Source organism: Stegodyphus dumicola, chromosome X1 (genome assembly GCF_044657685.1).
Source record: "Stegodyphus dumicola isolate Sdum_Otavi_A_Nest chromosome X1, ASM4465768v1".
NCBI classification, from domain to species: Eukaryota; Metazoa; Arthropoda; class Arachnida; order Araneae; family Eresidae; genus Stegodyphus; species Stegodyphus dumicola.
The window spans coordinates 47,049,078-47,076,921 of NC_140780.1; the positions used below are offsets into that span (position 1 = coordinate 47,049,078).

Sequence of the window (27,844 nt, forward strand, 5' to 3'; positions counted from 1 at the left end):
TCTATCAATCTATATACGTATATATATATATATAAAGAGAGAGAGAGAGAAATACGCTTTTAATTCCGCCCATTGCAATAAAAAAGGGAGGTGCACAGCTGGAAGTTAAAGCAGTCTCGATGTAAATATATATCTAAATCTAATAATTTAGATGGTTTAAGTTTATATATAAATCTAGTATATATCTGGCTATCTATATCTATCTATCTATATACATATATATATATATAGAGAGAGAGAGAGATACGCTTTTAATTCCGCCCATTGCAATAAAAAAGGGAGGTGCACAGCTGGAAGTTATAGCAGTCTCGTATACGAAATTTCAACGTTCTACTTTCTGCTAATCGTTTTTGAGTTATGCGAGATATGTACATACATGCATACGTACGTACGAAAACATCCTTTTTGATTCCATTTTAAATCTATTTTGCAATCCATATTGGAAAAAAGAAGCTTTTTATTTTGTCCGTACGTACAGGCGTCACGGAAAAAAAAAAAAAAAAAAAAAAAAAGTCGAAATGGATTCGGAAATGTTCAGAATGGATATTTCCGTTTTGTGATACCCTAATTTTTCGAGATTACAATGCTTCCTTTACTTCAAATAAAAAAATAAAAAAAGAGGAAGAATTTCAGATCCAGTTGCACCTCTGTTGCCTTTCGCACTGTTGTGCAATTTCTTCTCGATATCGTTTACCCGACACAGATCCTGCGTTAAACATGTGAAGCGGAATGTGTCGATTGATCATATCTCCCTACATTTGTTTTTACCTGCCACAACAGTCATTTGGCTAATATTTGTGGGAATATTTACTATTTCTTGTTTCCTTGAGCTTTAAATGTGCTTAGAATCTGAATTAGGAGTTGTCACTGAAGAGAACAAGAGCCTATTGTAGTAGACCCCTTCTCTGCTTTTCTCTGCACAAATTCAGGCGGACCTTTTCTGTTGTGAGATTAGTAGAAAACAAACCAATGGTTTTCTGCCATCAAGTTCTTTTGAATTGTTAGTACTGTTTCTACTGTATATAGGTTACCACTATACAAAAGTTCAGCTGCTGGATGTAGGTTCTTAACTCAGCTGCCTATTAGTGTAATTCCTATAGCGACGGGCACTCATTAACAGGTACCTATCATCGAAAGCAATCATTTCCCTTCTAGGGCTCGGTTTTAACCGTTTCAGTGACTTTATAAATCATTTCCAGAGGCTATAGCTTAAAACATAGTGTCATCTTGTTAATTCCATGACTGTCTGCTCTGCTGCTGGATATTTCTTCGCTCGAAGATTCTTCCAAATTATACTTTCGATACTACAAAAAAAAAAAAAAAAATGATTTGGCAAAAATTGACATGAAACTTCAGACATTCGTGGGGAAATGTAGTTTGCGCTAAGCACTTGCCATACATTTGGATAGCGCCATGCCGTTATTTGCATGTCAAAACCAGACTACTGAAATTGGATTATCTTGTCCATTCCTTGAAAGAAAAAAATCGAATTGATTGCTTTCTTCGTGAAATCTCGTTTATTTTTATATAACGGTAATTTCAGAAGCGAGTGCAATTCCTTTATTCTCTTTTTTTAAGCTTGTGTGAGATTCTTCCCGCATTTCCTTTCAAAAGCAACAGAACTACTATTTTGCTGATTCTTACTATATTTTTCTAATCTTGAAATTCCTTGAAATAAAAACAATTAATTCTGTAAGCTTGACGTAACGTAGAAAATTATAATTGATTGATTAACACTACTTACTAAACACGTAACCTGTCTGCGCTTCAGCGAGGGAAATACTGAAAGCACTGAACTGTAGTTTGTTTACGGACTTTTGTACCTCCGTTACAGGCAAACGTACGTTTGTTTACGTTTGCCTGTAACGGAGTTATCATATTTTTTCAACTTAGTTTTATTTCAGCGTCACGCGGAATAACAATAATTTCAATTAATATTGTTGACGTTATAAGGCTGATATATAAAGTCTGATGATAAATTATTATTATAATATTTACGAAATATGCTTGCAGGAGCTCTATGATAATTTCAGTTACTATTTAAGTGGCATTAATTTGTTTACGTTTGTTGACAAATGAACACAATAATGCTTTTACATGCTAAATTGATCTCGACAATTTGTGAGACACGTCTAGAATTCTCCTTGCCTGTTTCTGAATCCAGATCCAAGTATTTTAATTCGATGATGAGGTAGGTGTTTTATATTTTTCTATAGAATTTCTCCCTCCCTCCTACATGCCTTCATGGTGTAACGGTAGCATTCTCGTTGCGTATTCGAGGTTCAGGTTCGAGTCCCGACAAAGGCATTGCTCAGTTTTCATGTCTTCTGCTTAATTTTTTTTTTTTTTTAATGTCTCTACAGTGGCTCCCAAACTAAACGGTGGTGAGTAATGATTCTTCACCATGATTGGACGATTGGGTCCTCTAATCCCCAGTCGCGCTTTAAAAGGGGGAGTATATAAGGTATTTTCTCCCTCCTTTCTGCATGTCTTCTTGGTGTAACCGTAGAACACTCGGCGCGTATTCGAGAGGTCTAGATTCGAGTCCCGGTGAGGACATTGCTGAATTTTTCATGTCTACTGCTTCAAAGAAGAAAAAAAAAAAAAAAAAGAATAAAGAAATTCTAATGTCTCTACAAGCTGTCCTCTGAACCATTTCCCATTCTAATGTGAGTACATTATGCATATGTTACGTTGCGATATAATGTGAAGGTTACGTGTATTGCAATTATTACGTTTAAAGTGTTACGTGTATTTTCGCGGCATCTTTATATATTCTATTAAAATTAAATCATTGTGCTGACAAAATTTATTTAATTCTCTGTTACTTTATGCAGGGCTATTTTATGCAAACGTGGACACAGAATAGATGATTTTTACGCTCCGTTTCCACTGCTGAATATATTTAATTATCTTTGATTATGTACACTGCCATTCACCTGCGTGTATAAACATTGTGTGTGGCGTAAAAGAATTAAACAGATTCCACTTTCTGCAAACATTCATTGCCCCCGCAAAACGTAGGGTTAAAAAGAGAATGAAGCATAAATTAAATTTAGCAGCTCCTAAACTGTTTCTATTCCCTGGCGTCTCTATTTCTGTAGCAGCTATAGAGCGTTATAGGTAGACACTACGTTCGAGGTTATAAATACAAATGCGTAGAAAAGTTTTACGGGTCTCCTTTTCATTCATAAGTTTCTAAACCGTGTGTCACTGTTTGTTTCTTTCTTTGGTAGTACTTTTTTCTTCTAAGATTCAAGCTTTTATAACCTGAAACCAAATTTTGGATTTATGTCGTAAGTGGTACACTTCTAAAGCATTTATCAATCTTGATTGCCAAAGTTTAATCAAACTTACAGCTAAAACAATTTTTTATTGCTTAAGCTAAATTAAGTAGTCAAAGCTAATACCTTAAAAAATTACATTTTATTTTAAATGATGTTGAGCTAATTAGCCGATGTGTGACATTTAGCGCATTTACTTCAAGATTCTTGTTACTTTATAGTTTCTAGTTAGGTGTTACAACCAAAGAATTTAACTGAGCTGACTTTCCTGTCTTCAACTATAATGCTGCATAAGGGAGAAAATAATGCCCTCAGTAGTGTAGAAGAGACGCAATGCATACCTTTATCGTTCGCTGTATGCTGACCCCAATTAAAGTTAAACATTTTCTCTTCACGCATATGATTATATAGATAATTATTAATTTATTACGTACTGATGTTATATTCGCTTTAAAATTTGACCTGTCTTCTAAGATTTCAAGACATAGGAGCGGACGAGCCGTAAAATCGCTAAACACAGGTCGTACCGACCTGGTTCGATTCCAGGCAAACGGGTTCGCTGTATGGGCGTTTTCGTGGCTTTCCCCTTGTGTAACTTGTATACGAGCCAGTTTCCTTTAAGAAATCTTCCACGAAGGCATCCATACCCTTAGGCAGATAGCCCTAGTGGTGCTTTGCCATGATCTACCAAAAATTCTAAATTTCGAATTTTCTATTATATTTTCTCAATCATAGGGATTGCTTAAAAGGCAGTTACAAGATAAATTTGAATATATATTTCTGTATATACTGTAATATGTTTCTTTGAGTTAAATAGTTGCGTTGATTTTAGTTTACTTAATTCCCTAAAATCAAATTTTTCACCCTTTAAAACAACCGAGTTTAAATGAGATAACTGTTCTTTGAAATCAATAAATAGATAAATGACTTCAATTCAGAATTAATTAAAAATATTATTCAGCGTTTCTCCTTATTAAAACTTTGCTACTGAAATCCTTCATTTATGACATAAGAAATATTTTGAACAGCCTATGTCATTTTGCTAAGTTTCATTTGATTATTTATGTCTTTATCTCTGCGAGTGGAATATTTCGATACAATAAACCAAATTCGAATAAGCTGAATTAATTTCAAATAAAAAAGGGCCATTGTAATTTCAAAGGCCATTCCAAAATTTCTTTACCTTCTTAATTCTGATTTCAGTCGATTCATTTAATTAGATGCAAAACATGAGGTACAAGCCTATGACTTTCAAATTTTGAAAAAGGAATTATTCTTTAACTCAGTCATATAGTAAAATTATTATTAATTGCTTTGTGTATGCAACTTTGCGCAGAATCATCGATTTTATTTAAAATAAGAAATTTAAAGGACAACGAGATTGCGCCCTAGCATATTTTCTCTAATTCTGCCCCTGCATGCTATCCAGATGCAGCACCATTAACGAAATATGTATTTTATACTGACAAAGGGAATTTTTTCTTTTCCCTTCTTCCCTTCTGCAAAGTGAATTATAATCAATCAATCAAGTTTTTATAATTGCTCCTGCCACCATTATTCTGCTTTTTGTATTATGCGGGATAGTAAATGAACTAACACTCTTACAACGAACTTACCCGGGCACCCATTCCCAGGGGAAACGGATTAAAATTTCTATGCACAGTAGAACCGACTCGACTAAATCCTGGGCGCTAGGATTTATGTCTCAGACACACCACGAAGGATGTGAAGCTTATGAAACCGATGACAAACTGGTCCTCACGCTACCCACTCGGATGGCTGACGCCACCACCCTCCTGGGCAGCAAAGTCTGCCCTTTTGGATAGTAGAAACCGGGCTCGTGTACTTTATGCTTCCAAGCTGATACTGTCAGAATGTATATATATATATACGAATCCAGGGGGTAAAGGGATAGAGAAGGCGAATTTTTCTCTATCTGTCTCCTTATCATATGCAGCCAGAAGAAGGAAGTTTTCGTTGTTTATCTGAAGCTGGGACAATTTACTGTTACGTTTTCTTTAAAGCAAAGGCGAGTGTTTTTGCTTCGAAGTTTATATTATACAATATATCCAGTATAAAGCTGAATTATTTCTGGGCTTCATTCAAAGTTTGGTATGATAATATAGAAAGCCTGTGATATTAAGTGAAGCATCTTTTATTAACAATTTCAAAGATGATTGATAAGGAAACATACGGGCTTTTAAAGGGTTTAACTCAACAGATATTTAGATTTTGATAGAAAAAAGTTTACTTAAAAATGATAAAATTTAACAGGCATGTGCAGTAAACATAAAGGTAAAAGCACGAGATATGTTTAGATTACACAATGCAAGAAAACTAGGCAGTTATTAATAATTTATGATGTTAAAGAAATATTTTCTTTTGTCTTAATAGTCGTAACATATGAATTTAACAATTTCAGTGTTTCACCAGTCTCTTTTAAGACATAAATCAAGGCTTTACATTAACCGATGTCCAGTTCCAGTAGTTCTCAATTTTTGAGTAAAATCGTAGTTCAATTTCTCAATTTTTGAGTAAACTAAAGCGTAGTAGAGCTCCAAATAAAACAAACACCGTTGTAATATTCGCAGAAAATATTAATGCTACATTTTATTTAGCAGTTGGTAAAACTAATATTAGTAGTCGATACAGAATGAAAGCCTCAATTTCCTTGTGTAATGAAAAAGCGTGCTTCAGTTGAGAAAGAAAATCCTCCTTATAAGAATGCAAATTCATTAAGAAGTCAAGAAGAGTAATTTTTTATGGACTATACTTATTTGGTAAAAATGTCTTTAAACGGATTAAAAGCCAAAAACATTTTTTTTTTTACTTTGATCTTATAAGGTATTTCTCCCGCCTTCTTAGCATGCCTTCGTAGTGTAGTGGTCAGCACGCTCGGCGCGTATTCGAGAGGTTCGTGATTCGATTCCCGGCGAGGGTATTGCTCATTTTTCATGACTCCTGCTTCGAAATAATCTAATATCTCTACAATCTGAGTGTGAGAAATGAAAGAAATTATTTCATAGTCCTCTCTGAATTGTATACCGATCAGCGGAGTTGTATGCTACTCTGAATTGCAGAGTGAGGGTTTGAATACAGTGTAAGACTTGGTTGTTTATGTAACCTTTCTCCTTCCCGCGAGCGTAATATTAGACGATCCATAATGGGGTATCCTGGGCAACGTTCTCGGGGATGAGGTGGATAAATGACTGATCGATTCGGCTGTTCCTGATAAATGTGTGATGAGTAAACGTTCAGGAAAAAAAAATAAAGGAACAAAGCTTACCTTTTATCCTCTGTATCATTTGTTATTATGAGTTTACTCACCTTTCATTTTTTAATATGTCCCTTAAATTAAAATTAATTCGAAAAAATTTTTATTAATTTACTTGGCTAATCTTTGGAATATGGTAACAGGTAGTTTGGCGACATTTTGGTAAGGCGATAAAGGTTACTACCTAGGACTTTAGCAGTGTACATGGATAAAGTCAAGAGTGTGCGCAATGCTATTTTTGTGCAATTCTGGGAGGTTTTTTTAAGTGAAAATAGGTCGACGTGTACATGGATACCGTGTATGTGCAATTCTTAAAAATGCGGCAAGCAGTTTGCGATTCTGCACTTTCTCCCAATTTCGCACCTAATCTTCGTCATGATTAAGCACTTTTGTTTCATAAAAGTTCTAGCATAAGCGTAATTCGGCTAGCAGATTGTTGGAAAAAAATGTTGAGTTAAAAAAAAAAAAAAAGTCTTTACTCTGTGAAAACAAAATGGCGTCCCCCCCCAAAAAACTAGCAGGTTGCTGTACCAGGGTTGGTCGCCAAATTTTCGCCAAAAAATCGCCAAGTTACCATAATCTGAAGATTAACCATTTACTCATTTTCATTTAATTTTTATTAATTTTTAATTCATTATTTTCTTACTTATTATTAACTTAATTTATTAATATTTTTATCCTTTTTGGATTTCGCTTAATTATTCATTATTTATTGCTTTATCTATTAGTTTATTTATTTGTTTTCGTTTTATTTACTTGTTTCGTGCGCGTAGAGATTATTGGCGCGTTCCTGTTTCTGACGGCATTCTACAGCGCTCCGCTACTTCTAGTTTTTGAAATTAAACTCTGGATGTAATTTAACAAGTTCAGAACTTTTCATATGCAAGCGGTAAAGAATAGATCTTTAATAAAATAAGCAAATCAAAATATCTGTAAAACTTTTAGAAACGCGATAATAAAAGTAATAAAATTAATGTTGTTGTTTAAGTTAATATTAAGCCGATTGATGAATTATATACATGCCTTCATAAAACAGTCTGCTGATTCCACAAATAAATAAAATTACACTAGATTAATAAATTTAAATAAGAGAGGAAAATGCAGGCACAATTTAATATGAATGTTTTTTTTTACTGGTTAGAATGGTTTTATAAATCGCGGATAAAAAGTCGTGTGAATGCCATATAAAGGAAATAGCGATTTCTCAGCCGATTTCAATCAAAAAGCACAAAATGCCAGTACGCAAAGCAAACGCAAGTCACAAACACATGTTGGCTTTTTTGTGACATGAAGGCAATGCGCAAACCAAAAAAGGCACAGAAGGACAATGCGCAAAGCAAACAAAAATAAATTATTTTTTCCCTAATGGAGCGCATCGAAAAATGTGAAATTACCTGTATTGTGAGACTGCAGTATGCCAAAGAAGCTTGACTCTAATAATAAATACCCATTTACGGGCATTCTGAATGCAAGGAAGTTTTCTTCTAATTCCAGTTTCCCCGAAATTTGGTTAAATATATTTAACAATAGTTCTGCGAATTATTTAAGTTGAATGCTCTCTGTTTTTTCTTGAGACTGAAAGTGAACTTGTGTGTAAATTAATGGCACGTATATAGCAGCTAATACGATAAACGAAACGTAAAGGTTTGAATGCTGATTTTGTCAATACCAGCATTAATTGTGCTAATGTTTAAATTTTATCAAAATTAATTGTACCAATGTTTAAATTTTATCAAAATTAATTGTACTAATGTTTAAATTTTATCAAAATTAATTGTACCAATGTTTAAATTTTATCAAAATTAATTGTACTAATGTTTAAATTTTATCAAAATTAATTGTACTAATGTTTAAATTTTATCAAAATTAATTGTACCAATGTTTAAATTTTATCAAAATTAATTGTACCAATGTTCAACTTATGATGAGCCAATAATTGATTAACATAATTTATTTACTGGAAATATATCATAGTGTGATGTGCGTAAATCAAGTAAAATTTCATTATGACTCTAAAATATGAACTGTTTACAAATCTTACCTGAAAATATTCTAATTCAGTCCTTAAACTTCAATCTGGTGAATTTAAAAATTTATTATGTGCATTTCATTATTTTATGGCATGCAAGATTCAACATTACATTAGTATCAAATACTATAGCCAGCTTTCAAATACGTGTAATTCTAACTTCCATTCTTAAATATATATATTTTTTTAAATTCGATGGTGAGCGGCATAGCGTTTATGAAAATTCCGGATACTTCCCTAGGAACATAATCTACGCAAAAGAATTTCTTCCGTGTTGCTGAAGTTCACATGCATTACTAATACTCCAGTTTTTATGTAATATCTTAAGTATAATGTTTATTTTAAGTTAATATCTAACTAATTATAGCCTTTGTTTTAAGTCTATTTAGAATCTCTAGAATTTTCCAGATAGTGGAATTTAGCGTGCTGATGAACATTGAAATTCCATCATCAAGAAGTAGAGGACATATAATTATTCAAATTAAGGGACTTGTATGTAAAACATGCAAATTGTCTATCTACAAAGAACCTAGCTCTAATGTAGCATACAAGAGACACTTAAAAGTTAATGCAATTTCTTCTTGCTACGTGAGGCTTCTAAAATCAGATTAAGTCTTGTGATTTATCACTTTAGAAGGCTAGCTAGGCATTTAACTAAAATGGTAGCTCTCTTCAATTTGGTGAATCCCAAAGGCTGCGAGAACAATTAAGAACTCAGAAGATGGCAAGCGGTGGCCAGATTGAATCTTCGGATTACAAAAATGGCGCGTAGGGATTGTTGCTCTACTACGAATGGATATGGACATCACCTACTAAGCTCAGGTGGTCCAGCAGTGTCAATACATATCTTCAGAAATCGCTTGCGCAATATTTGTTGTTCAAGGATCCAGACGTCCAGCGACAGGTCTTTAATTCCAAGCCACCGCTCTCAATGTCTATCGAATGGCCGAGTGGTTAAGATTGCTGAATACTGGTAGTTCGACTCATGTTCGAATCCAGATGAACGGACTGTCTGCAAGTTTGGTTTGGTTTTTCATAGTTTCCCCCCTGTGTAACGTGAATAAGAGTCAGTCCTCCACAAACGCATTCTTCCCATTAGGCAGATAACCCTCGTGAACTTTGTCGTATTAAAATATCCTAACTCAACATGAAAGGCTATCGTGTAGTCTGTAGTGAAGTTGCGATGGAGGCTAGAATGGAGAACTATTCTTTTCAGCGAGAACTCTCGATTCTGCCTCGAAAATAATAATGATCGGATATCAGAATGTAAACCAAGTGGCCAATAACCACGTGTGCAGTTACATCAAGAAGCCTTTAAAAGTGGACGCCATGCCGATTCTGCTCCATAAGAAATTGTGTAACGACACGAGGGTCGATAGGTGGACCCTTCTAGTCTTCTTACTTACTAGTACCTTGACAGATAAATATTATGTTAATTTCTTCGTGGAACCAGGGGTACGGCCATTCCTACAAGTTATCAAAGAAGCAGTTTTCCAGTACTACAGCTTTAGGTCGCACGCTGGAAGTGCTACTGGGAATAACATGCGCCGATCTGACGTGCCTGCCGCATAGACCGTAGCACGTCATATAGCCGTAGTACGGTATTATAGATATATGCAGTATGTATTATGTTTCACGTACTACAGTATTACGGTTTTATATGTGATGTAGTATGATATTATAGACCATTGCACGTCATATGACCGTAGCCCATAATAAGTATTATAATCAGGTATTATAGACCGTAGTACGTCAGGTATTATACCATAGCACATCAGATAGCACGTTAGACTACCGTATTAGTACCATACCGTGTTAGGTTTGTCTTCCATCGAGCACATTTGGGGCATTATCGTTGGACTATTGCGAAAAGAAGAGCCAGCTTAATGTTTTACCTGCCTATTACTTGCAGCATAGCAAACAATCGTCAGACAATGATTAATGGCTTTACTGGATAGCATGCTAAGGCAGATAACCACCTTTAACAGGTAAATTATATTTCTCCCTGAAAAAAATCAGATGATTTGAATTTTTTTCTTCAGCCTTTTGATCATTTGTATGTGATTAGCATGTCTGTCTATCGTGTGAATTTCTAATTTTGACGGCCTTTACTTCTTGATGCTGCATTTTCAGTGTTCAGCCGTATGTATAAAACCGAACCTATGCAGTCGCATTATTCTTTCAATTTCCTCATTTGCACGGAAGTATCAGACTTGTCTTAGAATATTATATTAGTTTATGATACTGAACAGATAATAAAAATTGCTTGCACAGCGTTATTATCAAGAAAAATTTTGTATACTGAGCTAATGCAAAGAAATGACTCTATAACTTATGTACCAAAGTAAAATTATGTTTTTATAATTAAGATAATATATAGTTAGACAATTTTTACTAATAAATCTATAAGTGGGTGTAACCTAAACATATTCAGGTTATAACTTTCTGACAGAATCTTCTACTGTTTAATTAATAAATGCTGTCTGTGCAAGGAATAAAGAAACAAACATCTTTTTATTTTATTTTCAAATAAAGAAGTTTGTCTAAAATTTATCACGTTTATAGAAAATAGATAAATGGGTCTTTCAAGATTAATTTTCTAAACAGCTGAAAATTTGGTGTATATTCGCTTTTAAAAGGTACTTACTCTCTTTTCAAAATTTGACAAATAGATTTTCAGAATCTCTGATAATTAAAAAAAATTACTTTCTTGCTAGACTTCAGTTTCCACATTTTTTTTAAATCGACGTACACTGAACTATAACGGAAGAATTCTCAGCTGATCAGTTAATAACCAGATGAGGTTTTTACTGGTTTGAAATGATACTGTAAATATTTGTAAAGTTAAAAAATTAGTACGATTTACAGATATTTATTGCAAAATTATTTGTAGAAATTACAAGGTGGGTACGATTTATATAATAAGCATGGTACTTAATATTAAGCATAGAGAGCTCTTTGTTGATTAGAAATTCATCTGCAGCATCTGTTTAGAAAATATGAAGCTCTATAAACAATGTTCATAAAATGCTCTCTTGTTCATAAAAACTTGTAAAAACACATATATATATATATATATATATATTCTTAGGGATTAAATCTGTTTTTAAAGTAACTTCTGCCTTTTGAAATATATTTAAACGAGGGTTAAATAAGTGTTCTTCCATATTCTACATTCAAAGAGTTGTCTCATTTAATTATCTTAGTTTTGCACGGAAAAACGCGTATTTACCGACAACAGCAGCAAAAATAAAAACAAATAACGTAGCCTGTTTAGTTTTATCTATAAAATGAGAGCTGATAAAGAGTTTAGAACAGATTAAACAGTGATAACCAACATTATCATGATGTAACCTCGCCAATACCGTCACACTCATGAATGTGTTGACAGAAAGGATTCACATTGATTGCGCCTTATATTTTGTGTTCTTTGCGAGTTCTTTAGTTGTCATTTGATAGCTGAGTTTTCCCATAGATTCTGTTTCTTGAAAATGTAAGTGTTTCTTGTTTTCTTATCACCTGTAATTTTCGTAAGTTTAACCCTTAACTTGGCAGAAAAGGAGAAATGTATACTTTAGTGGGAAATCATTTTAAGTAAATGTACTCAATGTTTATGCGTTCTGTTACTAGTGTTCGATAACTGCGATAACTGTTGTTTTAAGCAAAATGTGAAAAATATGAAAAAAGGAAAAAAAAAGCTTCTTAATTGAATCTAATTTTTTGCATATCGTTACCTTTTCCGCATATCATTCTAAATTTTTATAGCTCATAGTACTGTTCCGTAAAGGTCCTTGATCTGAGTCAATTGATGATTTTACTTTGTTCTGTACTGAGACCGTTGTTATATTAAAAAGGGAATTTCCATAAATGTATCGTTAATGCAGAACACGTAAGCAATTTAAATAAACGATTTTCTGTTTAATTGGCTAAGAGATGCCTGCAAAAAGTGATTTATATGAGTTTCTGACCGATTACTTGAAATGTTCTGTTGTTTATAATTTTAGTGATTTCTTTAGATTAAGTAAGAGTTTTATGAAAAGATATACAAATTAAGAGTTCAAAAACCTAAACTAAAAGCGATAGTTTCTCTTCTCGAAACCATTTCAGAACAACATTATTACGCAACACGTCAAATGGCTTATAAAAAATCGAAAACTATCTTTGCACACTTTTTTAATAGTTTCCGCTTTTTGCAATCAATATTTTCCTCATTCAATAGCTACTCAAGAAAATTAAGTAATAAAGACATCAATAAGACACCCACTTTACCAATAGGGCACGCAGTTTAATACTATTCTGCCCTGCATTCTAGGAGCATTGAGGCTATTCACCACAGAAGACTGGCCCCAATTTGCATACACCCAAAGTGAAGGAAATGTAGTACGTTGATATCTTGTTACCTACGAACACTAAACTGCAAATAATCAAAAAATTCAACTAACCATTATGTCAGACTGATGTCAAAAAATCTATTGCATTTACTTGAAAATCAGTGTTTTTGATGTATCAATCACATATTAATAGATATTGCATCAGTTTCGTCCTATATGTATCAGAAGTTTTTGATGTATTCATTGTATATCAATAGTCTAGTATTTTTATTAAATTTACAAAAATATAAATATTGTATAAAATATAATAAGTAATCAGAATCTATAACATTAGTATAGAATTGTTCTGTTCCTAAAACGGGTATGCTAATTAACTTTTAGCTATTCAATTTAATATTCCAAATCGTTAATGGTACAGACTGAAAGAATGAAGAAACAATGAAAATTGTTCGATGAAAATTATGAATGAAAGCAGTTACAGAAGTAACTATGAAGCTTTTTCGACTCTTTATTTATTCATTTATTTTATTTTCGTAGCCTTCTTTTTTTTTTAGTTTAGTGTTCTTCTGCGTATTTCTATTCTGTAAAATAAGTTTACATCTTGGTACGTTATAAGTCTTTTAATCTCAATAGTGAATCTCTCATTTAATCTTAATTTCAATTTCAATAATCACCCATTTCATAGGGCGAGGCTGTTTCTGCACACTGCATATTAGGCCTTGTTTTTATAGATAAGTGAAATTTTATGACTCCAGGGACACTACGGTGACAATTTAATGATTAAAGGACTCCACATTTATTTAGTACGAATAGTTCGCGTGGTTACTAAATTATTAAATTTTTCGCATTGCTTTTTAGTGCGACTAATAAGCGATGTTATGGTTAACTGTTGACATGACACTGTTAATTAAATTTTTAACTATCTCAAAGAAACTCTTGATTGGCAAAATGGCTGCGCTGAATGGCAATTATCGCTCTCGACGTTATTTTTCTCCTATTTGTTATTTTTTGTTGTTGTTGTTTTTTCATAATGCATTTCCCCTTTCTCCTTCCTATCTGGTCTCCGTACACTGCGCCAATCATCTCGATGTTTCCCTTTTCCCCCTCACACTCCATGCAAGACGTAATATTTGTGATTTGTGTAGACTGTTATTTCCACCAGCGACAAGGTGAGTGTCAAAAATACCTCATAGGCTTTGGGGCGAAAAGCTAGTTTTTATGGAGATTGTTAAGCAAAACTCAACCCCACTTTGCAGTTTATCTTACTGAATGCGCTCTTTTCCCGGTTTTTGAGTAGAGGATATTTTGGATTAAACTATCCTCAAAAGTCAGTTGCAGTTAGATGTTTGCTTCGTTGCACTCATCCATCAGTGCAATCGTATATAATCAATCTGTCACTAGATTTGTTACATAGCTGTTAATTTAATAAGTTTGTGAAAGGCAAGCTGTAAGTATTTTATTGAAATATATTTATTCTGTCTCATGGGATGTCTGTGTTCTTAGCGTATGTTAGCCCCGTTCTAAAATTTTATACATAATTTCTATCAAATTTCCATCGTGCATTTTTGTCCTATACTTCAGTGGCCTAAAACTAGAGGCCTGCGAATACCTTTCAGTTATGTACGTATTTGTTGCAGGATTTCAAGATTAAAATTTCAAGATTTGAAGTCAGAGTTTACATTATTTCCATTACCATTAAAATGAATGTGAATCCAGAACATCTATAAACGGAGCTAATTACTTTACTGGTGGGATTCAAATCTTATTCAGTGATCTGAAGATGCAGATTTGATTAACTTTTATTCGTACTCGACAAAAGATAAATACCCTCATTTACAAATTTTTGCGCTAGAAATAATCGCTTTGTCGGGAATAAATTTACACGTAAACTGCTTTTTTTCTTAATAGCAAATTTATTTATAAGGAAAGAATCCAAATGACCGATATGACAATCTACAATTCGTGATGAAGATAATTGCTAGTAATTTCCCGCTAAGGTAACGTTATCAGAATCAAAACGCCATTCTGTGTCAAGCTTCAGTAAGAAATAAAGACGTTTATAATTGTTTACATACAAACATGGGTATTTTTATTTACGCATCGAAGAAAAATTTAATAAATAAGAGAAAGAGAGTAAGTTGTCATTATTTATTCTCAGGTTTTGTTGTTCTTAGAAAATCTTCTCTGAAAACTTAGAAAGTTAGAAAATAAATATTAATTTGAAAATGAAAACTTAGAAAATAAATATAAATTTGAAAATTAAAACTTAGAAAATAAATATAAATTTGAAAATTAAAACTTAGAAAATAAATATAAATTTGAATTTTTTTAATTTGGGATACTGTTGTTAATGTTCAATGCATGTTCTGATAAAATTTACTCAGCAGAATTTTAAATTAATTTCAAATGCTTAATTATTTTCTTAATACAAAAATTTTCATTTTGTTTAAAAAAAGGGGGCCGTCAGCTGTTTTTAGATCGTGCGTTCAGCCTGCATGCAACTTGATTTTCAGACCACTGCTATAACTGATCACGAATCTTGCTATTACTTCTGGGAATTCTTCCTATTGCTTCTTGAATTCCTGAAAATTTTTTTAAAATTTTAACTATTATTCAATGATTATCTTTTAGTGATTTTTAAATAAAAGTAAGAAATGCACTCGGAGGATGCATTCTAGAAATTTACTGAATATTTTATTATGCATAAGTATTGTTAATATGCTCTTTTTTCTTCGTGTCCTCTATGTCAAGTAAATTAACCTGTTTTAGAACAAAATTTACCATTTGCTAAGAGTAGAGATTTCATAAATACTGTATATTCGTTTAGCAAAATTGTACGAAAATCATTAAAACGAGGGCAAAAAATGAATGTATAGTAAATTCTGTAGGTACATTAATGAAATTTTATCTTTCTTTTTAAAAAATGTTTTGAGTATTAAAACTGAATGTGTCTTAAAAATCATCGTTTGTGACAGAATTAATTTTCAAACAGCTATAATTTAATTTACGCCAATAATTAAAAATTTATGTATCGGTATTATACATTTTTGAATTCTTTATCCGCTTGTTAATTAATTGCTAATTTAGTTTTAATAAATACATTGATAGTAAATTTCTTTTTTTATGTTATATTTCTTATATCACATATATCTGTCTACATGAAATTTTCATTTAAAAAATTAAATTCTCTTTGTTATGTATTGCAGGCAAAACTCTTTTGGAAAGACGGACTGCTGTGGAAATCTTGCCAATGGAATTTGCTACGAGCTCATACCTCTTGAAGTAAGTTCGCAATTTTTGTTATTTCCGTCTTTTTAGATTTATCATTTTGCAGAATGACCTACAATATTTAGATTCAGCTTTCATTATTTAGAATATTTTACATCTTAAGTTTCGTGAAAATTTTTAAACAAAAATTTATTTCCTATAGCAGTAAATCTTTGTGCAGAGAAACGTGGAAGGACGTAGAGATTTTCATTTTTCCGATAACGAAAATAAGGTGCCAACAGTTATTGCGCAGGGATTGATATAGCATCTTTTTAAAACTGTAATAAACAAGGAAGGCTGCAACCGATGTAAACATTTTTTCTAGAAGTTGAAAAACCCGAGATCCAGGCTTCTAACATTAGAGTGTCGGCTGGCCCAACTCTCTTAGGTGATCTCACAAACCTGATCATCCAGTTGAAATGAGAGAGGGAGAATCGTGATAGTTCAGAAAACGTGGATTAAAAAGATGAAATAAATATTTCTGGTCGTTCTTTTGTATTTTGTATTTTCTGTTGCGAGATTGATTTCTATTCACAGTTACTCCTAGATGAATCCGTGTTCTGCTTATAGTATTATGAATAAGTTGTTTACATTTTTCCAATACAAAATTTGAAACTGTATTTCTTCAGATAGTTCACAAAATGTTAAAATGTATGTCTTTAGCCAGTAAGAAATTAGAAGCATTTTTCCGTGTATTTCTTATGATGCAAGGATTAACATACTCATCCAACATAGCCAATGTCCTGTGTTCGACACTGGACGAAGGCATAATTTCTTTTCAGGTAGTCCAAACTTCTAAAACTCGCTGTCTTTAGAAGTTGGCAAAATCAAAGTTTTAAACAAAACAGTTAATGCATGCCTTTTTAAAAGTATGTTATCTAGATATGTTTTTCAAAGCAAATCCTTGTCAGTTTTTTATACCTTATAGGTTTTAGATTTATAATTATTTATTCGACATGTTATAAAATTTGAATTTGTAAATAGTAACATAATTTGCACATACAGTGAACCCCTGTAAAACGACAGTCCAAAGTTTTAGACTATTTTGTGTTTTCTGTAGAGGTCATCGACTTAAAATATCTGACTATCATTTTCTAATGCCGATATTTATTTACATTCTCAGCAATGCAGGTCGTTTTCAGGTGTTGTCGCCACGAAATATTTCACCTTATAACTTTATTTTTGCGTATATTTTCCTTTATCATATTTCAAAGCCTGCCGTCAGTTGAGAGAAAAAATAGATGCCTGCTGACGTGCGTCGACAAAATGACGTCAGCCAAAGCATGAGGAGGGAAACTGTTTTTATGAAGAATGATTAGCTGAGCAAACTTGTTTTGTCTCTAGTTTTAGTACTATCATAAGGTCTTTTCACAAAACAATTTTCGTTTATCACTTAGTTCTTTCTTAAATATTCAGAATATGATTTAACATGGGGAATAAAAAAAGAAATAGAATACAAAATGGAACCTCTAACAGTAAAAATTTAAGAATATTATAATAAGCACTTTTCTTTTTCGGCTGCCTATCTATTTCCGTTTTATTTTAATTAAATGCATGTGATTTTCTCTCAAGAAATTAATTCAAAATTGATTAATTGGAAATTCCCTCACATTTGCTTATGTACTTGTAGCGGTACAATGAGTTCAGTAGCAAAATAATAAGATCAAGTTGTTATTGATCCATGGTTATTAAATGCATTTATATTAACATTCCTCATATATAATATATTTTTCGGACATTTTACACAATATACATGAAATGGCAAGTAATAGAAATGGTATTCAGAAGCGATATGCCATAAACGTATGTTCACTTGTGAAATATTTAGATAGATGGATACCTATTCTGTACTGTCATGGTTCTTTTATTTAATTTAGCAGGGCAAAACATATGAAGACTATTTCCTAAGGGAAGGGATGTCATCGGGGAGCTATTTCTAAAGGAAAGTGCCTTATAGCTTCGTTACACATTAGTAATGCTATGAAAACATTTATGTACCCAGCCCGTTTATAGAGATTAGAACCAGCCTCTTGTGATTGCAAGTTGATGCAATCTAAATAGCAATATAGTTCAAAAAATTTACTTTGTATTCTGTCTAAACCTGTTCTATCAGTCTGTGTTAATATCATTCTCTGAATCAGCCAATCACTTTATTTTCATCCAGATTGAATCTGCAGGTGAAGGAAATCTGGAGAATACTTTTAATTAACTACGCACAGACACAAGAGAAAGTTTAACTAAATCAATCTAAAATTTTATTTCACATGTTCGCAATCTTTAGGCCATAAACTAATTTTTTTACTCATTATTATTCATAAAAGCATTGCCATTTAAAAAAAAATATCTAATCATATTATCCATTTAGTATAACTTTGAAAAAAATTATAATGATCGAGATTTACATTTTCATGCAGAAGGTTTTTCCAGCTTTCTAGCAATCCTGATACTTTATAACAGCGATTTTCAAACCTTTTTGATCGCACACCCCTACGACGGAAATTATTATAAGTTGTACCTTATGTAATATAGTATACTATAATATAATACTCTGACGTCCAAAATTATCTTTACATGCATGAAATCACGGATTTCTCAGAAACTGTGAAATATAATTTTATGAAATTTTGTGGAATAATGCATAACATCATAATACATAAATACAAAGAAAAAATTGAAAAGCACTGAATGTGCTACAAAACTGTAACATGAAACACTAAAAATGCGAATAAGGACAGTTCGGAAAAAAAAAAGAACTCATAAAAAAATAAGGCTTATGAGTTTAACGTGAAACGGGATCTTCCTTGACTTATACACACATGCCACAACATGTTTTCATCTGGTCGTAACATTATTAACCAGTTTGGGGAATTAAGTTCCACTCTTCCAACAATACGGTATTGAGGGCATTTGCATCTTTAGAATTAGAATGACTCCGTGCAACTACTTTTTCAATGTAGTCCCATAAGTTCTCTGTCAAGTTAAAATCAGGAGATTTTGCTAACCACGAAGTTCGCTCAGTGTCTTCACTTTCAAGGAGTTCGTCAATGAGGTTTGTTCGAGGGGAACGAACATTATGGTCCATAAATAAAATACCAGATCCACGTATACCTCTGAAAATTTTATACAAGATTCTAAACCTCATCATGATACCATTGCCTGGGTTACAGATGCGCTGTTGAAAACGCGTAGAGGCGTATGTCTATAAATCATTATTCCTCCTCATACCATCATATCTGCATTATCGAAACGGTCAAGTTCCATGGCGCCCAGACGAGAAAGTGTTTAGTGGCTCTTACTGCCGTACCGAAGGGTCTGTGTTCGAATTCTGGAGAAGGCACGGATGTAAATTGCGTTCTTATAGAAGGTAATGGTGGCCGCCTATTAGGTGCCTCCATAATAAAATGACCACCGCTTCTGGCATTCTGTTAGTGGCCAGAGCCTAAAATAGCTAGTGTCCGCCATTGAGAGGGAAAGGTCACTTTCCATAATGCTCGAAGGAAGACTTCGCGTTCGTAACTCCTTCCAGATGTAAACACGTTTAGAGTCAGATTTTAAATGAAACCTCGACTCATCAGTAAAGAGAAACGTGGAACCTTTGGTGTTCACTCCAGTTCTGATGGTCTTTGCAACAGCTAAAGATTCGTCTTTTGTTACGAAGACAGTGAAACACATAGCTTTGACTTTCTTGCATAAAAACCTTTTTCATTAAGCCTTCTATATGCAGTTTGGTGTAATATAACAGTTCTAGCGGCCACGGCAAACAGTATTAGCATAGAAAATGTCTGTCTTGGAAGTATTCACACATGTCGTTGCTTCCATGATTGTCTGTCCTATTTCTAAATGACCCATGATTCGTTACTTCACAGATTCTTCCAGATGATAATTCGGAGCCGTGACAAAGCATTTTGAATCCTTACATACTTAAATCAAATGCTATATTGTTGAAATTCAGTCAGATATTCACTCTTCGCAAAGCGCTTGATGCACTGTCAGATGACGTAAAGCCTTAATTTGTATATCAGAAACCGTTTGATCACTTTTGTTTAGATAATGCTAATTAGGTTTGTTTTTCACACATTCCCTGGAAGAATGGATTATATAGATTGGATATTTCAATAAATGTCATTATTTTGGGGTATGTAAACATAAATTTGGACATGAGTATACAATATAATGTAATGCAATATATTGTATTATGATGTAATATCATTTAATATAATGTAACATAACATAATATAATTAAAACCCGTGCAGTTATAATGTTGAGCTCTCCAAACGATATTGAAGCGAGACACAGCGACAGATGAGAGAATCTCGAACTCACGTTCATATAATCGTAATCTTGAGTCTAAATCTTTGGCGTAGCCCCAAATATTACTTCGCGTACCCCACTTTGGAAGCCAGTGCTCTGTAGTACATATAAATGTATCTCTGATTTAAGTTCTGAGAGCATTATTCCGAATTTGATTGGAAGATACTCTTGTGCAGAGTATTAGTAAGCGTCGTTAACTGATATTTTGAATCTCAAATGTTAAATTAAAATAGTAGAATTCATCACAGTATTAAAAAAAGGGCTTAGATCTTAGGAAAGATCAAGATATTTAAATTGGAAATTTTCTCCGTGGAAATAAGATTATCGTTATCAAAAGTGTCAAGAATATTCAACATAGTTTCATCCCGCTTTTCTCCCATTTTCAAAAGACACGATATCATTGATGTTTTCCTCACGTAACGCAGATACAAGTATCTTTTCCTCACAAAACTGTAATCCAAAATTCACCATAAATAATTCTTTTAGATTCATTGTAACGTCAGAGGCAAAAAAGTGAAAATTAACACAGAAATAGCTTTATTTTTCAGATTATGAATATTATGAAGTGTAGTCCAAGTTTGAGCTAGTTTCTTTCTCTAAGCCTCCTTGATGGCACTTATCGCAAAGCTGACTGGATTTGCTTAATTTCGACAATCAAATCAATGAGAATTTTTTTAATATCGGCTAGTATTCCTCTGTATAGAGTTCTACAGTTAGGAAAACTCCATGTCTTTGCAAAATATATTTGGGCTAAGATACTTTCACAAGAGCTCACAAACCTGCTAGCGAGTAAAAAAAATTCGTCTCTTTAAAAACAACAGCTGCCTGACAAAACTAGATGATCCATGAACTGCATCTTTCGTGGAATAATGAAATCAGAAAGGGACGGTCAAATTTGCTTTCGTGCAAAAGCGGCACCAGTAACGCTGGCTTTGACCACCGTCTTCTAAGCGGAACTACTTTCGAATTGAAGGAAGAGAATTCTTAACCATGAAGAAGCTATTGGCTTCGTTGCGCTCAGCTGCCATTTCATCAGGACTTCATTACGTAAATTAAGACCAGACCTCCGTTCTTGGCATTCATTTAAATGCTAACTTTAACTTTATATGCCGTTCGTTATTCACTATAATTATATTAAATTATGCGATCAGTGGGACATAGTAGTCAATCATTCTTAAAGAAGGTCAAAAGAGCTTTCTTTTTTCTTGTGAATAAATAAAAAATATATATGGGGTGTTTACCTTAAGACTATCTTTACGTGATTTAAAAGGGTTTGCTCAAAAAGGCATCTGAATTTTAGAAAGCTCTTGTTTTTGCCTACGCATTCTTTGCCAAAGACCAATAACATGCAATATTCTAGTTTTAATTATTGCTATCTGCTCGCGTTGTGTGTTAATTGGAGAAATTTGGTTATTTTAAATGTTAATATCCAATTTCGCCAAAAATTTAATTGGAAGAGTAATAAGCTAATATAGAATTTAAAATTAGACAAATAAACAATCTTACATTGATGAAGATTTTGAATAAAACTATACTGGTTTCGAGAGCGATCGGACATAAGTCCTCCTTGTTCAAGAGCGAAACTTTTTGCCAAATCAAAGTAAAAAGTCCCAAATCAAAGTCTTTTTCCTCTTAAAGAAATGTACTAATGTCTGATCGCCTTCAAAATCTACGGAATTTTTTTTTCAAAATCTGCTTCTGCGTAAGTTGCATTTTTCATTAATTTTAAGCTTCGCAGAAATCAGAGCACGCGTGAGGCTTAACAAGAGCTTTAACGAATTTTTGATTAACAAACTCAAGGATTTCAAATCGAGCAATGGCAACACTCTACGTGGGGGGGGGGACCTTTTTATCTCCAGCGCGCGGAACTGTGTATCGGAAATTCTAAAGATATGCTCATTTTTAAATTATTTTGCGACATTGCTATTGAATTGAAATTTATGGTTTAAGTGCGTGCGAAGAACAGGATATTTAATAAATAAAGGTAACACACAAAACATTAAAAAAAACGCCCCTTTTTACGTAATTTAAAATCTGAAACCTTTCAGATTTTTAGTCCAAAGGGGCTTTGTCCCTGAAGGACTATTTTTTTTTTTTTATTTATTTTATTTTATTTTATTTTATTTTATGATATTTGCTTCTGAACTTTTAGCAGTGCAAAAACACATAGATAAGAAATGTCGCGGACACATAGAATAAGAGCACGGATTATTCTAAATTAATTTTGAAAGTCTAAATTCTTTTAGGTTCTACTTTCTATGAAATTGCAAAATGAAAGCTCTCAAGAATTTATTCTAGGCGAAAAGAAACTTTTAAAGATCTATCTGAATGAAAATTTTCGGGTTCACATCAGTTGTGAAAAACAGGCAGAAAAAAATATTTACAACTAAGTTTCATCCCTTGTCCGCCCAGATGGTATAGTGGTTAGGGGAGCCTGACTGCGATACCGAAGAGCCTGGGTTCGAATCCCGGAGAAGGCATGGTTGTAACTGTCCGTTCCTTTCATAGGAGACAATGGTGGCCCACCTATTAGGTGACTCCATAACAAAGAGACCACCACATCTGGCCTTAGTATAGATTAATGGACTCTGTTACAAAATTGTAATTGTTCACAATCTGACATTGGGGGAAAAAAGTTTCATCCCTCAGTTTTCAAGGAAGTTATGCATCTATAAATGGATGAACTTTCAATATATTTCGGCTGTATGGAATAAGATATCAAATGTAAACTCTTTCAAAATTTAAAATCTGAGAAGTGTGAATGCTGAAAGAATAAAATGTACTAATGCGCTCTTCAGAAGATTTAGCTGCTGCAATGATGCATTCAAGTGAAAATAATAATTACAACAAAAAACATTTTTAAACTGACTATTCACAAAAATTAACTTTTTTGGTAATAAGTAACTGACTATTTTTAACTAATTAACATGTAGTTAATATAATCTTTATTAACAGCATCTCATAAGTGTTTTTAATTCTCTTTACAATTACGTATTGAAACCATTAATGGTTACTTAAGCTTAAAATAGCGTTTAAGTGTAGAATGCGATTTTCGGATTATCCTTTTTATTAATTACTTCGCTTTTATAGCCCTGAATTTAGAATTTATCAGCTAACTTATTATTTATCAGAGATTTTTGAAGATAGGAAATCATTGTCGGAAGGAAGTAAACTCTGAAAGTAACTGTTGTGTTTAGACATCAGGTAATCAGGATTTGTTAGCTCTAACATTTTCTCTATCAACCGTATTATTATTTCAATCGTGATTATTATTTCAGCATTAATTATTCCAATTTAAGGTTTTCATGAGTAAGCCGAAAGTTTCCAATACGTTTGCTGTCTAAAGAACTTTTTCGCTTTAGTGGTCTAAAAATGAAATAAAATATGGTTTTAAAGATAAGCAATTTGTAAACAAAGTTTTCTGTTCCGTTCTGCTGAAAAATTAAATCCTAAGGAAATGAGGAAGTCTTGTATATGCGTGAAGTTCCGGAAGGATACCGCACGAATCGAAGACCACTAGTGTGACCAATCCAGAATCTAACAACGGAACGATATGCGTTTGGCCAAGTCTTAATGCAGGTCATCAGCCTCCTCCAAATTTTGCAAAAATCTCCTCTCGACCACATAGCGTGTAAATCGTCATTTGGTCACAAACGCAAGACTAAGTCCGAGTTCACTTATCGAGATATGCCGCGCGAATTCCATTATCTGGAACATCCTTATTCGAATTGGAATTTAGTAACAGGAGAAAAATTCCACAGGACATTAAGTTTTTAAAATTTCTCGGAATTTCCTACATTTTCTTTTTCTAGTCGGGATTCTGAAATTCTGAAATTGTTTATTTTTGTAACACTAAAGTTCTCTAATTTGCAGGTATAGACTGCTTTCTTGGCATATTAAACTATATCTCAGGAAACTGGACAAAAAGATTAGAAATGTTTTGCCTTGTAATATGAGTTTTAGTTTTCCACTTATTGCAAGAATTCTTCTCAAATGTATCCAAATAATACTTTGTTATTAATACAGTCCTTCATCAGGTAAAAGAAATTAATTCAATGGCGATTACGAATTTGATTTTTGTTCATGATGGCCATCAAATCTTGTGCTTCAAACCATGAAATAAAAAGTGCAACTGGCATTATCTATGAACAAAATAGCATCTGTACGCACATGGTGTCCTAGTGAACAATATAATTTCTCTAAGATTTAGAATGAAGTTATTCCAGTAAACTCTTGACTTATGTTTTCGTTACCATGCACTTTTTATGTAAATGATTTCGTTCCTAAATCCTATAATAATGGTTAAGAAACTATTTTTTTTTTCCTTCGAACAACATTTTACGTCTTTTGTACGTATTTTTCTAGATCATTATTCACTGATCTATTAATAATGGTTTGGTTTTTATTAAGCTAAATCCCTCGAATCCCTCCATATCCTTAGAAGAACATGCTTCAAGGGATTTGCCATAGTAAATAAACTATTAGATTTATTTCTGCATAGGATTTTTAAGCAAAACTGTCTAGTACTTTTAGTAGTTTAAGCAAACCTGGCTAGTTTTAAGAAAACTGGCGTTACATATGACAAAAAGGTACAGTATTCTGTATGTCAACTTATTATATAATTTGCAGTGCATGTAAACAGACTTAAAATAGGAATATCCAAAAATATAGGATTTCAGAAAGACTTTTTATAGCAGGAGAAATCAGCTGGCGCTTTGAACAACTCCGGAGCTGATCATTATGCTGTCAAACTTCTGTGCATAATTTTTGACTCTTAAAGCATAATTACTCGTTGAGTCTGTTACTGACCTGAAACTTCACCGGAGATATAAACAAATGATTAATACATGTTTTGTGCATTACAATCATGTCCGTTATCCACTGATTCACTATCCACGATTTCACGTAGCCGTGATTCAAGATGACTGAAAAGGAGGGTTGTAAATGTTAAATTTGTAAGATTAAGCCTAATTATCTCTTACACTAAACCAGTTAATCATCATGGGCTGCATACAAATTCTCGTCTTCAGAATGAAATAGAAGTCTAAATTCCAAGAACATAGATAAGAGATAAAACAGCCGTGTTTCATTCTTAATTTGCTTTAATCTTGCTTGTAGTATTTAGCTATTCTTTTTATCAGTTTGCTATCACAGATTTTTTTGTTATTAAAGCTCTGATTTACTATAATATGTATCCTAAAATGTAAGAGCTGTGATGCCACAAGTGTTTGGAAAGTACTAGCCTGTTGTTAGTTCTTTTTCTAGCATCGTTTGAAACAACATGTTACGCTGTAGAGTACAAATATTGCCTATCATTTCTCGCTCGTTTTCTAAATATCATATTTCCTTACTTTCCATCCTTTTAGGTACGAGAGAGTATATACTGTAGAGTGCAATACATTTTATATTATATATTTAATAATATAGTACATAATGTATAGACCAGAATACTTTGTAAAGTATCTTATGTTAAGTAATCAGTTATTATAATTTAAGTCTTTACTCTAAAAATCTCCTTTCCGTATTCTTCACTAGAATGCAAATTAGCTTTGTGTATATTTAAGCTGAGGATTCTAAATCTCTAGAGAAGAGCTAGAGGTTCTGAAAAATCAGGTTTTGCTGCTAATATTTTGCGCCAACTCTGTTTAAACGTTATATTCCAGCTTTAGCTTTCTTCTTAGCCAATGTTTTAAATACACGTCTGTGAAATAGCTAAGCCAGATAATTTTATTTGTTGTGTAGTCCTAAACTCCTTTGCCAATGCTGAATTTTATTGTCTGCTATGCTAATTTAAAGATCCATAAGTGCTGGAAGTTTCATTTGTAGCACAAATTTTGCCTGTTTTATTATATTTAAGATAAAATCGAAAGGTTATTTTAGTCTTGTTTTGTATTTTGTCAGTTGTTTAAGACGTAACAATTGCTCGCTATATGTCTAGCACGGTCTACAGGACTTAAGCTTCCAGTTCCAACAGCAACCCTACAACTTTATTGTTACGTTATTTAATGCTGGTAATGTCTTACCTGCAAAATATTTCAGCTAAAATTAACCATAATTATGTATATTACGTGAATTTCTTGTTTTATGTAATGTTCGAAAGTATCACATATTCACAGATATTCTTGGAAAGTATTACTCGCCAATACAATGACAGTATTGTGCGTATGTATTGTATGTTTTATTGTTGCAATGAATAAAGCTAAAGAAAAGAAAATGTTACTTTGATAATCGTAAGGAAAAAAATGCATTTACAGTACTGTAGTTTAGTTAATGATACCTAAATTCATGTTTTTGTTTCCAAGAAGAATCTTCTATCTGTCTGTATCTGCATTATTGCTGTCTTATGTTATATGAAACAGAATAAGTATTATTCCCTTCAATAAATCAAGCATTAAAAGAGAAACTTCTTTTTATTGATTTTATGACAGTAAATGAATAATTAATTATCTGTTCAATCATGCCTTTTTTTTTTCCTTGGCGTTCTCAACGTTTACTTACCTATCCCTTTTTCTGGGCTTCACAGCTCGTCCGGGAGTTCTTTTTTTTTATTGGAAAATCTGAAAGATTTTTCTAAATAATATTTGTTGAAAAATGTCCTTAGATTAGTAGAACTGCATAGCTCAAATAGTCTTGCATAAAGGTTAATTATGCGTGTAATCTTTTTTAAATAACTTTAATAAGGTTGTTGTACAGTATCCCTTAGCAAATTATCAGTGAATGATGATTCAGTGTAAATTTTCCTGATATATCTTTAATTTTTACTATCTTATTACATGTCTGTGATCGAAGGTCTTTAACATTCAATTAAATAAATGCAGTTGACTTTTGAGAATACACGAGGATTGGAAGCGCTAGTACATCGCACAATCTTCCGCGTATAAGTTTTGGCTCCCCAAAATCCTAACTGTTAATAGCCTACTGTTAACCAGAAGTTCTACAATATAAACAATGAACCAGTACATATTTGATGATAATATGTATAATGAACTGTGTACTGATAGGAAAGTAAACCTGTGAGAGGAAATTATCCCGAGAAGAATAATTTCACACATAAAGGGTTCAAAAACATATTAGAGTCACATTTGGCGTCATTTAACTCTAAAGCTTTTAAACTTTTTCTCATGTGTAATACGTTGATTGAAAGTGCAATTTGTTGATTTTTCAGTTACAGTAATTGCGTTTAAATAAAAATCAAGCCTTTGAAAACATTTTATGAAAGGTTGATTGATCAGGTTCAAGCATTTTCACATCTACGGTTCAACCATGTACATACAGTAATTCGAAATTATTTTAAAATGAATAATAATCATACCTTTGGATCATATGTGTATAGACATCGTCATATAT

The 27,844-nt window shown here is 32.7% G+C and overlaps 1 protein-coding gene across 9 annotated transcripts in view; it reads left to right on the forward strand.

Annotated features, from left to right (window-relative positions):
- Nucleotides 1-27,844, forward strand: part of LOC118205332 (myocyte-specific enhancer factor 2C-like) — a 523,715-nt gene that overhangs the window by 333,429 nt on the left and 162,442 nt on the right. For 6 of the 9 annotated variants that reach the window (XM_085807882.1, XM_085807884.1, XM_085807875.1 and 3 more), the window contains one exon: nucleotides 16,125-16,200. The gene's annotated coding sequence lies outside the window, so the exon portion shown is untranslated. Of the gene's footprint in view, nucleotides 1-11,972; nucleotides 12,081-14,069; nucleotides 14,088-14,346; nucleotides 14,366-16,124; nucleotides 16,201-27,844 lie in introns of those variants that run through there. The other 3 variants (XM_085807876.1, XM_085807879.1, XM_085807880.1) reach the window with 3 other exon arrangements.